The 14,895-nt window shown below is 39.4% G+C and overlaps 1 long non-coding RNA gene across 1 annotated transcript in view; it reads right to left on the minus strand.

Moving 5' to 3' along the window:
• Window positions 1–12,463, minus strand: part of LOC124417134 — a 29,086-nt gene extending 16,623 nt beyond the window's left edge. The window contains exon 1 of the long non-coding RNA XR_006931150.1: window positions 12,371–12,463. This is a non-coding gene — a long non-coding RNA (uncharacterized LOC124417134). The remainder of the gene's footprint in view (window positions 1–12,370) is intronic.
• Window positions 12,464–14,895: the final 2,432 nt, after the last annotated feature.

A 14,895-nucleotide genomic window follows, 5' to 3' on the forward strand; every position in this document is an offset into this window, starting at 1 on the left:
AAAATCTACATCAGAGAAAGGTGAGCTAGTCTGGTTTTGGCTTTATGAAGACATTTCTCTGGAAAGCAAGGAGTCTGTAAGTTGTCAAGCTTCTCTAAAATAGTGGTATCTAAGTTCATTAATGTCTACCTGCCACCACCAAATTAGACTTTCAAACATTTCTTGCACTGCTGCATAAAAGGATTTGAGTGAGGGATCTGTCAAACCGCACTGCAACAAGCCATACATTCCGTGGAGTTAGACAATGAGAATCTTCTCTTTCAGGGAAAACTTCTCAAAGTATGTGTAAGCTAAATCCTAGGATGTGGACTCTGTTTATGAGGTAGAATTCAAGTATTTCTTGGTAACCCACATATCTCCTGAGTTGTAGCATAACTTCCACCAGTATTCCTGCAATGTATTGAGGAACAACATTTTCTAAAGTATTTAATCAGTAGTAAATGCTTCTATGCCTGTTATGTTGGATTAAATACATATTATGGGGAAAAAAAATCTGTATTAAAGTATAACAATGATACTGCGTGTACTCATATTGTACTAACATAAATTGTGATGCTGGGAGTCGTATCAACCATGTTTCAAGTTAAAGATTGCCCAGAGGATCACTAATCAAATGACAGTTTAATTGTACTACTAAATTAAGACAACAATATGCTCCCAGAAGGATTAGCCATACCTGCCTACCAATTGCATCTTAATGGTTCTGAGAAAAAAGAAATAAACATCTACATAAGTTTGTGTAAAATATTTCACATGGAGGGTCAAAATATCCCTCATGCCTTCTTTGTTTGATGAAACTACTGAAAGGCCATGAATCTTTTATGGAAATTCTATGGGCATAATTTTCAGTGACCTGAGTTCAAGGTCTTTCAGTGTAAGATTAAGAATCACATAAAATTTGCCCTGAAATTCCTGCTTTTCTCTTAACAAAAAGGAGTTTGTTTTTTCATATCTTCCTTTCTCTTGCTACACATAGAACCACTAGTAGGCATTTCACAAGGGGATGTTGCGGACAGCAGATATTCTTGCTTAAGAATTGTTAGATGTATTTTACTCTTCCTTTCTCTTTCTCCTCCTCTTTTCCTTTCCCTTTCTCCTTTCTTCTCCTTCCCCTTCCTCTTCTCCTTTATCTTTCCCTTCCCCTTTACTTTTACCTTTCTTTAATACCCTTTTCACATCTGCTCAGCATTTATCTGCATGCTAAGTCCCTGTTGCCAAGTGCTGAACAAAGAATGTGAGTGTTTGGAATACATTAGCTAAACCTGAGATATCAGTAAATTAAGATGTACAAGAGACAACCTTAACATCCCTACATCGTTCCAGTACATGTATACATACTCACACATTTATCTATTCCCTTGGAAAATCACCCATCCTACACTGTGACCACAACAGTAGAAAATCAAACTACTGTGCTTAAATCATAATCCTGCAATTAATGCAGCAGGGAGCAGATCCAGCATCATCTGTCATCCATGCACAGTAGAAAGTAGAAAAGCAATTGAAGTAACTAAAACACTGGTTAAGCTCCTTTTATCAGTCCACAGCAAATTTATTTCAAAGATTCACAAACAAGGTGAATTCGTTCATTCTACAGTTGTTATTCTTCAAAGGATACAGTATTTAAGCTCTACTGTAATTAAATATGAATACATTGAAAATCTTTGTAGCATATTTTACCTGTGTAGTTTCAACAGTGCCATCGCTGCTAGCTGAAATATCTCAACTTCTCCATGAGATAATTTCTCATTCAGCCCCATGAAGTCCCAGTGGGCATATTTCTGGATGCATTTGAAAGCAACAGAACCAGCTGTGCACCTCCATATGTGAAAGGTCTGATCAGACCAGTCTCATTTTAAAACTGACAGTAAGATTGTTTTGCTACAGCAGAGTGATTCACAGCTCCACTGCAGGTTGTGATGCCAAGTTTTTAAAAAGCTTTAATAAGCCAAACCGGCCAGGAGTCAGAACATGATGTAGCTGTGTGGCATCGCTGAAACGCCTGACAACCTCAATCAGCCATAAATTAATTTTTACAAAGGGTAGAGGAATGCACTCGGAAAGGAGTAATGTGCCCTGATACTGTCAATATTATCAGCATGATGTTGCATTGACATTCTAACCATCAGCTATGAACCTATGTAATGGTTACAGATTATGTAATGTAATGAATTTAAGAAAAGGTAAATTTTCAAATGAAGAGCTGAGAATGAGTTATGTCTGTAATGGAGGAGCAATTATCTCAAAGACAGCTATACAAAATCTGATTTCCAAGACATTTAAAACTACATTGGACAAGGAGCTGGACAGCGCACATAGGCATTCTGGGGCCCATCCTCTTTAATATCTTTCCTGAAGATCCAGATGAGGGGATTGAGTGCATCCACAGTAAATTTACAGATTACAGATTACACTGGAGGAAGTGTGAATCTGTGCGGGGGAAGGAAGGCCCTACAGAGGGATCTGGACAGGCTGGATAGCTGAGCTGAGGCCAATGGGATGAAGTTCGACAAGGCCAAGTGCCAGTTCCTGCACTTTGGGCAGAACAACCCCAGGCAGTGTTACAGGCTTAGGGCAGAGTAGCTGGAAGACTGTGCTGAGGAAAGGGACCTGGGGTGTTGGTCAACTCTTAGCTGAACATGAGCCAGCAGTGTGCCCAAGTGTGCCCAAGTGTCCAGCAAGGCTAATGGCATCCTTCCTTGTATCAAAAATAATGTTGCCAGAGGAGCAGGGAAGGGATCATCCCCCTGCACTCAGCTGTGGTCCTGTCTTGAGTACTGTATTCAGACACTGAGACTCTGGAGAATGTTCAGAGAAGAGCAGTGATGCTGGTGAGGAGACTGAAGCACAAGTCTTATGAGGAGAGGCTGAAGGAACTGGTATTGTTCAGCCTGGAGAAGAGGAGGCTCAGGGGAGATGTTACAGCTCTCTACAATTCCCTGAAAGGAGGTTGTGGCAATGTGGGTGTTGGCTTCTTCTCCTGTCTAACTAGTGATGACAGGGAATGGCTTCAAGTTGCACCAGGAGAGGTTCATGTTGGATATTAGGGAAAATTTCTTCTCTGAAAGAGGAGCGAGGCAGTGGAACAGGCTGCATAGGGAGGCGGTGGAGTCACCGTCCCTACAAGTGTTCAAGAAACATGTAGAATTGGTATTGAGGAACATGGTTTAGTAGGCAGTGTTGGTAGTAGGTGGACAGTTGAACTAGATGATCTCAGAGGACTTTTTCAAACTTAATGATTCTGTGATTATTTGATAAATCCTCCTGTAGAAGGTATTTGGCCAGTAGTTTAATAGTTTATACAATATTGTTGTTAGAGTGAGATGGGAATCTTATAGAAAAACATTTTTTTTTCCTCTGGAAAATTCCTGTTCATCTAAACCAAAACTTTTTCTTTAGCAGCATATTAGATTTGATATAACACTGGTGAATAATTGTTTCTCCAGTCTAGAAAAGAAGCACAGGTAAACATCTGTAAAGATCATTTCAAAGCACAGGACATGGGGCCACTGTTTGTCCATGGTGACACTAGTATGAGGCAAGAGAGAAAGCATCTGAAAGGAGCAGAAACCTGTATATGTAGTCCACTTACAGGGACAGTCCCACATAGAGGACAGTTCTCTGGTTCTGGGCCCTTTGCTGTTGACATTCGTGGCTTCTGTAAAGGTGAGGTGTCAGAGAAGATTGAACTAAAACACTGCTTCTAACCTCTTGGATGCAGACAGCCTGAACTGTAAGGAGTTGGAACTTAGGACTTAAATACTACACAGAGCCTACAAAAGTCTCTGGTAATCTGAAACCAATCTTTTAGTCTTATGTATAGGGACAATTAAAAATAATTAGACTATCTCTCATCAAATTAAGCTGGCCCATTAAAGGTGCAAAATCAATATAATCCATATAGTAAATTAGCTGTGCATAGTTACCCATATTTTCTAAAAGCAGAGGAGTAGTAGCTTATTTTATTCTAAAGCAAATAGTGGAAACAGTGAAAGTGTGTGCAGCTATGAAGTTCAGCAGTATGGAACATTGGCAGTGATCCTTCTTTTCACAAAGACATGCACATGACTTCCATGGTGGCATTTGATACCTTACAGAATGCGGTCCATATTGATTACTTGGGAAAGCAATTCTTGCATATACATAAAATAGTGTAAAATCTTTCGGGTCCACTGGACTACCAGTAATCTGCCACTGAAGGACCAGCACCAGGCTCAGGAATAACCCACAGATAAGCCATATCTCTCATCCAGCTGGAAGGTGGCTGAGAACTGGCCCCCACACATCTGAAATTCTTGTGGACACATTCATCAACTGCAGTCCCTATACAGACAGCATATAGAGGATACCTGGGCTCAGGAGCTCACGGTGGGGTCCCTCTTCTGTCCTGTCTAGACAGGGATTAGTGACCATCTATTCCAGGTATGACACTTGCTTGATATTTCCTAAATACCAGATCACTTTGACAACCTTAAAATCAGATTGCCTTGTGATACTGTCTGCAACAGAGTAAATTGTATGTAGTCACCTCCAGACAGAAATTTAGTTGTTCATTATAGCAATTTGTCTTTTGTCAAGAAGTGTAAATCTAGACAAACTTAGAATAGACACCAAACCCTAAAACAGTCTAAATAAGCTTAAGTGGATGCTACTCTATTGGAAATTGGTATGTGGTTTTCTTGAATGGCACTTGTCTTACTTTGGTTGCTCCGAAGTCTTATGTATTTCCTATTTATAAGTCTCCATCCACTGTAAATTCGCAGGGCTGAACTTCTTCTACAACCTAAAATATCTTAGAAACTCATTTGGACTGTGTAACCAATAGATCATATGCCCCTTGATCATATGTTTTAAGGAATCAAATGGATATTTTATTTTGTCCAACTTTAGTGCTACCAAATACATGAATATTCATTATCCTAAGAAACTGCTACTAATTTAAATTATTTACGCATACACAAAAAGGTTTTCCTTAACAAAAAATAGCTTTTATAGTGCAGTTCTATTACATACAGACTATTTGCAGGTCTAGGAACATAGGGTCAATAGATATTCAGACTTTTTATTAGCATCCCACCATCTCACCAGCTAGTGCAGAAATTCAATGTTTTTATTTCCCAGTCTTAAAAAAAAAAAAAAAAAAAAAAGAGAGTGAGAGAGAGAGAATAAAAAGGAAATGTTTTGTTGCTCTGTTTTCTAATATCCTTGAACAGGAATTAAGTATGCAATAGACTCTTTCCTTTAGCACATGCTTTTAAAAATGCGAAAGTTACTTCTGTCACTCATTATTTACACAGTTGCTCCTTTTCACTATTTGAATTACAAAAAAATGAAGATACAGATGACAACTGTAGTGAATTAGGGAAGTATTGAATATTAGTATTGAATTAGGGAAGTAAAATAAAGCCAGATCCATCCTCAGATGTATAATGCTCGTTTGTGTGCATGTATGTTTGTGTGTGCAAGTCCAAACACGTCTTATCAAAAGGTACAGGATAGCTATTCCCAGCACACTTGAGTAGGCACAGAATGTATTTTTGTCATCTTCAGTGAGGTCTATAAATCACAGGCACATAGAAAATGCACAGTAGATAATTATCTTTTGAGCACATTAATCATAAAAGCTGGTTTGCAGTATACTATACATCATTACATGCACAGTCATTGTAAATTTAAGTTTTAACTAACACCCACAAAGCTTACCATTCGCTTAATTATTCTCCATGCAAGGCTTAGTAGAGCAGCAGATATCTTTTTGTCTCCTAGAGATGTTAGAGCAAAGCCACTGTACTAACACAGTACATATCAATACCACATACACACTCAGAGGGCTTGACTCAAGTGTCACACGCAGGTGACATACATAGAATCATAGAACTATAGAATTATTAGAGTTGGAATGGACATTTAAAGCCCATCTAGTCCAGCTCCCCTGGTAGCGAACAGGAACACCACAGCTAGGTCAGGTTGCCCAGAGCCTGGTTCAGTCTCGTCTTGAAAGTCTCCAGGGACAGGGAATCCCTGGGTACCATGTCAAAGGCTTTACTGAAATCCAGATAGATGATAATAGTGGTGCTTCCCTTGTCTATTGATGCAGTTACACCATCAGAAAAGGCCACTAGGTTGGTCAAGCAGGATTTGCCCTGGCATAGCTTCCAGGAGGATCTGCTCCGTTATCTTCCCTGGCACAGAGGAGAGACTGACCGGTCGGTAGTTCTTGGGGTCATCCTTTTTAGTCTTCTTGAAAATAAGTGTAATGTTGCCTTTTTTCCAGTCACCAGTGACTTCACCTGATCACCACAAGTTTTTGAATATAATCGAGAGTGGCTTGGCAACTGCATCAGCTAATTCCCTCAGGACTCTGGAATGCATCTAAGCAGGACCCACAGACTTGTAGGTGTTCAAGTTCCTCAGGTGGTCATGAATCTGATCTTTGCTGGGAGGGACTTTGCTTACCCAAACTCTGCATATCTAACTCCTTTTCTATTATGCAAGTGAAGGCTTAGAAGCAAAAATAATCATGGGATCTCTTCTGCAAAGCATATAACTTGTTTCATTAGAGGAAAGGCACTTCTAAGACTGAAAAGAGACTGCAGTGGATTAACAACAGTATTTAGGGCTTTCAGTCTCTGAGTCATGAGGCAAGATTAGCAGCATAAAAAGAACAGAGATTTCACAGAACTCCATCCCATCTGGAAAACAGCATAATAGTCATGTTGGGAAACACTTTGATACTGGAACGAGTTTGAAAACATGATGCCTTGATGTTAGCTTGTGCTTGGGAAAGTGATTTTAGTAAAAGATCTGTAAATCTGCAAGTGCTTCAGTTTATCTAGTCACAATGAGCTGGCCTATTTCAGTGAGTTGAATAGCTCCAAGAAAAAAAATGTCCCCTCTCTCCTTAAAACCTTTTGATGTGGGGCTCCATAACCCTCGGCTGGACAGCTGTTACTTTTATGGGTAAATATTTTTGTTGTCTGAGGTAGAAGAAAGATTCCATACAGGAAAAATATTCTACAAATAAATTCCTTTGCAGGTACATTTTCCCCTTTCTCTCCTGCAGACAATGTTTTCACAGCAATGGTGGCAGAAGACACTTGATTATTTTCTCTTGCCTTTTCTGCCTCTGTGAAATCACAGGATCAAATAGAAGGCAAGAATAGACATAAGACATAAGAAAGGGAAGTAGAAAAACAGAATAAAATGGGACAAAATACAGAAAGGATGGAAGGTTTCTCTGTAATTCGTGCCTTTTTTCTTTCTTTCCACACTGAACAACGATGTCCCAGAATGGCAAAATGAGACTTTAGGAACTGTTCTGGAAGGGAAACACCGGGTGGTATCCTCTCGTGCTATGGCTACAAGTCTACAGTGAAGAGAATGTAAAATCACAGGTAAGGTGTGGAAACAATGAGAAACAAGATTACCAGAACCAGTTCAACATGTTTTGATGATATCTACTTCTTTTATTTTAGTCATATCCTTACTTAAGCTTGCTGTTTTCATGTAAAAATCAACTTCCAACCTACTACTATTGCTGTTGACTTTTATCTTCTTCTCTTTTGAAGGAGACTGAAGGCAAAGTTAAGTAATCCAACAAATGCATAAACAAGGGAGAAACTTTACAAATTGAGCATGCCCTGTTGGACACAAAAGTGTATTTAGAAGTTACTGGTTTTGGAAGGGAAGTTAGATATAAAAGAACAGAAGAATGGAGAGCCAAAGGGGTGAAACGCTGTTAGATATGTTTTGGGAGAGTGGGCAATATATCTGTTCTTAGCTCTTTCTTCTTCTTTTTTTTTTTTCCTATTTCTTTTTTTATTTCTTTTCTTTTTTCCTCTCCTCTCCTCTCCTCTCCTCTCCTCTCCTCTCCTCTCCTCTCCTCTCCTCTCCTCTCCTCTCCTCTCCTCTCCTCTCCTCTCCTCTCCTTAAATTATTTATTATTTTTATTTTAAAACTCTATTTGAGGATGAAGAGAGAAAGAGGTATCAAGCTCAGGAGCAAAATCAAATTGAATAGATAAGGGTACTGATAATTGGACAACAGACCTCTTATACCTTTAAACAGAACAGCTCCTAAATCTCCAAGGAAACATTTCTGAGAAGCCAGCAAAGCTTTTTAACACAAAAAGTTCTCTCTATCTCTCTTCAAGGCATGAGATTCTCTGGTAAAAGATTTGGCTTGTGGGGTTTTGGTGTCATATCTCATCAGCTTTAGCAATCATTATGCACACCTCTCAGCCACTTGAACAGCATAATCTCTCCTCTGGCAAAAGGTCTACCAATGAGACTGTAATGGGGGTATCAAGGTTACAACATTCTCAAACCAAAACCCATGTGCATAGATCTGAGTATAAAGCATTGTCCTAAGAGCTATGGATGTTGGAAATAGGAATCCTTCAGGAAATAAATCCTTAAAAACTTTCATTTTAATGAAGAAGATTTTTAAAGCTTGATTTATGGAAAGAGATTGCCAAGGTTTCTTCAAGCTGAAAACATTTAAAGATCAGAAGTAATTCTGAGGGCATTACTGAGTATAGCAGATTTATACTGCAAGATGAATTTATGCAGATTTCAGGCATCAACAATAAAACTGAATAATTAAGAGACTAGGAACAGACTCTGTGGATTAACACATTTTCATGTCATTCTGTGACACACTGAATAAATGTATAAAATTATTAAATCAAAGTAAGCTGAAATGGAAATATCTTCATACGACAGATACACCTCTGATAGAATGTTCCTAAAAACTAGCAATGTCATGCTCCCTGGTTCCCAGATCTGAAGTACATTAGAATTAATGATAAACTTCTATACTATTTACATTGCTCTAATGGCTCTAGAAGCATAAGACCAACTGAATGCATTAAAGTAATTAAAGAGCTGAAAGAGCTGTCAGATCTGTCTTTGCCTATAAAGTAATAATGTGATTTTTAAGAAAAGTTATGGTTATATGTACTTGTGAGTTCTGTGAGGAAAAAGACAAACGTTTTAAAATTTGAAGTAGCTTCCAGGTACTGCTAAATGGCATGAAACTCCCAAAATCCAACTTGTTATTAAAATCTCTTCTATTGGGTTTCTGTGGCAAGGTTTTGGTATCCCATTTGTGTCAGCGCTGCCCTGCTCTTGTCTAGCAGCTCCAGGTCAGATGAGACTGCACAGCCCCTGAAATGATGTTGCAGGGCGTGGTGCTGGCAGCTGGGCCCTGTTCCATGCAGCCTGGGTGAGCTGCCTGTCCACAGATTCTAGGCATTACAACTGGGAATAAAATGTGCATTCAGTGCTCCTGGAACCCAAAATTGTGTTGGCTGTGTCAAAGTAGGCAGAATGTTGGTGGTTTCTTAGGGGGAATATAAAGGGCTGTGCCGGTGAGCCAGCCAGCCCCAGGTGGAGGCAAGCAGTGGGTGAGCAAGGGCTGAGGTGGAGAAGAGGGAAGGGCTGAGGATGGCCAGGCAGGCAGGGAGGTAGGTTTGCCTCGTCTCACCACCTGATGCAACAGGTGGTGGCTGCTCCTTCTTTGTCTTCTAGAGGTGAAGGCTAGGACAGGGATGACTGGACCATGACACACTCCTGTCCTCTATCATACAGCTGGAGGGATTTGCTGCTTTCTGCAATGACATCAAAATAAAGATAAGGAATCAAATATTGTCTCTGGGCACCAACTCCAGTGATGTAGTGCCCGTACCATGTCACCATGGGATGGGTGACACAGCTATCCCTGCACAGGTGTCTGGCTGCCAGAAGACATGGGACTGACAGCCTTGTCCTGAGGCAGGAACAGCCCTGGGGAGGGGGTGGGGGGAGGGGGAGGTAGAGGCTGCCCATGGTGACTGCGGGAAACTGCTCCCTGCTGTGTATGTTGGTATTGTAATGTCTTCTACATCTTCAGGCCCAGGCTGGGACACAGCTGGACTACAGCACATTCCTGACCCTCCACGCCACTCTGCCCGAGGTTGCTGCAGCTCTCCGGGGTGACCTTGCCCTAGGGATGAGGAAACCCCCCAGCCCCAGCCAGCACTGCACTGCAGCCTCACAAGGGCTAAAGGTGCCCTGCAGCTGTGGGTAAGAGGAACCCTGTGCCACTCGTCCTCCCTGTTCCTGTGTGAAAATCTCAAAATTTATCTCAAAATAAAATTTGTGATTTGATGAACTCATTGGCTGGTTCTTCTGGTTCGTATGGTCCTAATTACCTCATTAGAATTATTTGAAAATCTTTATACATGCACATATATCATATAAATGTGTATATAAATATACATATGTAAAGTGTAATTATGTTTAAATATATTTATGCATATTTTACATTCCTTTCTGATATGTGTACAGAATCTGTATGTAAATATATAGTTACATGCACATAAAGATGTAAAGAGAGTGTAGAACCATACTGGATTTACGTGGCAAGGTTTAGCAGCTGCCTGTGGGGCTGTGCTGGAGCAGTGCCTGAAGGTTAGGCCCCATGAGATGGAGCTGTGATGGAGCAGAGATGGCAGTGGTGCCAAGCTACATAAATGTGGGAGACCACCACACCTCAGACTTAAGAGTTTTGTAGTACCTAAGGTGTATTCTATATTCCCTGTGTAGATTGAAAAAGTTACTAGGTTTGATGTCCATTTCAAGAACTCAGTGGGTGAGAAATAATTAATTCAGAAGGTCTAGGCACAAGACATAATTGCTGCTGCAATTATTTCTATTTTACTGATTTCCCAGATACCAATTTGTGAATGCACATAGAGTACTAATAACTTGTCTGTCTATCATACACTAGAATACCGTAAATTACTTGTTCCATAGGAGACTAAACTAATCAAGCTGTACTGTAGCACTCAGAAGATACAGTGTCCACTTCTTGGCATTTTTTCTATTCAAATCAATTTGCACGCCATGGAGCCTCTACTATTGCAGTCTTCTCTGATGGGTTGTCAACACCCTTGAATAATTCCTTCACTGAGACTCAACAAAAGAGGTGCAGCTCATCTCAAAAAAAAGAGGATTTTATAGTGTCACAGTATTCAAAAGTATTAAAACCTGGAGATTTGCCCCAAGGGAGGGGAAGGGAAAGGAAGGGAAGGGAAGGGAAAGGAAGGGAAGGGAAGGGAAGGGAAGGGAAGGGAAGGGAAGGGAAGGGAAGGGAAGGGAAGGGAAGGGAAGGGAAGGGAAGGGAAGGAAAAAGGAAAAAAAGAAAAAAGAAAAAAGAAAAAAGAAAAAAGAAAAAAGAAAAAAGAAAAAAGAAAAAAGAAAAAAGAAAAGGGAAAGGGAACAACAACTGCAAATATTGCTGTTGAACATGCTAGTGTGTCAAATCAGAGTCTTAGCAAATGTTGCACAGATTCCTCAGAGACCGAACTGAGGTGAATAATCTCATTTCTTTTCACAATTCATCATTGCAGAGCATTGGATCCTGGATGATCCTGAGTAAACCTGGGACTCAAGTGACAAGAAAAGCACAATAACATCACATTATCTGTTACTCACTGAGCATGTGTTAGCACTATACCGTAGCCAGAAATCCTACTACTGCTGTTTCCTTAAGCTAAAGAAATAAAACATGGTGTTTCCAGAAGGCTACATGGGAGACAAACAGCTCTCTTTCTTACCTCCTTTGGCCTAAAGCAGTACTAATAGTGGGCACTCTTTGTGTAAACAGCAGAGAAATCATTTCTTCACAATTCTTCTGCAGGAATCACAGCAAGCAGCTAGCACTAAAATTATGCTTTTATTTTGGCTGATCTCAGAGCAAAAGAATTTTGGCAACGTGAGGTGTTATGCACATAGATTTGAGATACTGTGATTAAATAAAAGTCATCATAATCATTTCAATTGCATTGAAACAACAGGAGGAAAAGAAATAAAATTTGTCATATGGGGAAAAAGTCTGTAGAGAAAAATAATTTTCAGACTTCTCACAGGGCACAATCAACACTAAAAAGAAAAAAAAAGGCTATTTAAAAAAACACTTGAGAACATGCTTTCAAATTAAATTATTCAAGTTCCTTTCATAATGAAAGTCTCGTAAAATTGAAATGCATTCATCTCTTCTAGTAGAATTCCACAAAGATTTCTTCTTGACTGATGAAATAGGCTTTGCCTTGAAGGACTGTCACATTAACAATCTCCTGCATTCTTTTTATGGGAACGTGCTGCAGAAATAGTAAAACAGAAGCAGTTCTGTTGCCTGTGCAGATTTTGCTAACATGTAAAGGGATTTAATAAGGACTTGCCAACGTGAATTCATACCAAGATAAGTCAATTTAAGAAAATAAGTAGTTATTTGAAAACGAGGAAAGCCATGAAGGCTCAATCATTTGTGCTCTATTTTATGTGGAGTAGAAGTATATTCATCATATAACTTCTATGTTATGACTCACAGTGTTGCAGATGCTGTGCTGGTTCACATAGTTGTTCTCCATGCCCCCTCAATGATGGATCTGAGTTCAAGTAGATTTTCCTTTTGTACAGATGTATGTCCCCCCTTCAGTGATGCATACTTCAGTGCATTGGTTCAGATTACTAATAGACATCTAGCAAACTCCTCCCTTTGCTTTCTCTTTCCTGCAGATATACAAGGGCTGCTCTGAAAGTAATACCTCCTATATTATTATGTTGGCACACAAAGTCAGCAGCGATGTTGGTGGTATGGCAGTAGAGGTTGAACCTTCCCACCAATATTCCATTCCATTTCGTTGCCATGTGACAGATGGCAGCAGAGGGGCAGTCTGATAGGATGGACTATGACATGGAAGTATGAATGAAGAAAAGGTGTGCAACTGAATCCGTCCATGTAGAAAAAAAAATCACCCACTGATATTTATCAATGATTGGTGAACATTTATGGAGACCAAACATGAGACATAAGCATAGTGAGGTGGTGGGTGGTGTGTTTCAGTAGTGGCAACAATGACAGTGGGCCCACTTCCGATGGTGTGGCTATTTAGGAGGCTCTTGTTCATCACTGGTAAAAATCCAGAGCAAATGCTATTTACTACATGGAAAAACAATGTGTTGCAGCTGAGAATTTCCTCTATCAACTGGTGTTATTGTGCTCTTTGTTTCTGCTGTAGTTTCCATGGAAATAAATAGGAGGAATTACTTCTGGATCAACCTATGTAGAAATGCAAATACTGTATCTATCTAGCTCTTGTTTTTTAATTCAGTAATGTTTAGATGTTGAGCATCTTTAACAAGGTCCTACTACTAATCTTGGTGTTAATATAGTGGAAATAAAACCACTCACACATTCACATTGCCTGGTTTCATTTTCCTAATTTTAAAACGAAGGAAGAAGATACATATTCAGAAAAAGACAGGTCTTTTAAAAGAATTAAATTCTCAATTTAAAATTGTCAAAAACTTTTTTACTATACTTTATATTAGAATGAAAGTGGGATCTTTCTTTCTTTCAGCTTTTTCTGACTTGTAACAGAGGAGATGGCTTGCCTTTGTCCCCAGGGCAATGCACAAGTTTGCACGCAATTTAAAGGACTCCCTGAAAATACAGACAAGACAGTTTCAAGTCTAAGTCCTCTTTTTCACCTATGATCAATCATGATCTTGAGCATGGGCTTCCCACAGTTGTGTTTCTATTATTTAGCTATCAGTTATTCCTCCTGCACACTCACAGATGGGAACTCCCACTTTCCAGCCAGCCCTAAATTCAACATCTGATATCTCTGTCTGAGGTAGGGCACCAACACCGGGGAAATCTATGATGTTCTGTTAGCCCATAGCACCCCAGCTGTTTGTTAATTTAATTATTTAAGAGGAAAGCAACTACATCATTATTCAATTTCAGGCTGCAGACTTGAAGTCTTTAGGCTGCAGACACTTCATTGACATGCTAAATTAGAAAACTAGGAGGGAAAGCAGCCCCCCACCTCAAGTGCGAAGCTTCAGCTGAAGTTTTAAATGGACCTTGGCAGATAGGCTCTTCCTCTGAAGAACGTTTACACTTCTGTCTGTTCACAGTCAGACAGCACAGTCTATTTCCAAAGGACTGCTCTGATGGGTAACTGATAATTTAAGACTGCAATTTTGGCTGACTGGATCCCAGCTTAGGATCCTGACTGGGACACCTTAGTTAAATGAACAAATCTCATCCATAACCAGACTGTGACATTAGTATCACTCTTTCTTTTCCTTCCATTGTAGTTTGCTTGTGTGAGAATTCTTTTCTCTATATTCTAATTAACTCTCTTTTAATTTTATTCTTTTTACTTTTTACTTATTACCTTGAAATCTAATTTTTCTCATCTTGCTTTTCTTAAATCTCATCTTCCCCTTTTCTGCAGTGTTGTATGGCTTTTCTTTATTCCTGGATATAGTAGTTTGATTTGAGCCACTATGTTAGTGGTATAAAATTTTTGCTTGCTTAGTACTTTCAGTCTTCAACTACCAAAGGAATATTGCTTAATGAATCTCCACAACTTTTTTGAGAAGTAAAGCTAGCAAACATTATTTCTGAATTCTTGTTTTTTCCCTCACTCACTGCAGATGCCAGTACACAAACTGGGACCAAGACAACCCTTCTGATCATATTTTGGCTTTTACAATTTTATTTCATTATTAATGCTCTTCTGCCTTCTCTTTTCCTTTAACCTTATTCAAAACTCTATATCTGCTTTAATTCTATTTACTTTCTAGTTATCTCTCACAGAGGTGACTGTTAGGGGGTTATTCTGACCATTTCAATATGAATAACTCTGCAGCTGCATGCTCTGTATTATTACCCATAGCCATTAAAATACATTTATTTGGTTGGAATTACTGTGTTTCAAAAAAACGCTGTTATTCATTTATTTGTATCAAAAGCGCTTCTTTTATTTACATTTAAAATACTGTTTCTTTTATTCTTTTCAACTCTTCTGTCACCTTTTGAGCTGCAAAGCTTTTATAA

Source organism: Gallus gallus, chromosome 1 (genome assembly GCF_016699485.2).
Source record: "Gallus gallus isolate bGalGal1 chromosome 1, bGalGal1.mat.broiler.GRCg7b, whole genome shotgun sequence".
NCBI lineage: Eukaryota > Metazoa > Chordata > Aves > Galliformes > Phasianidae > Gallus > Gallus gallus.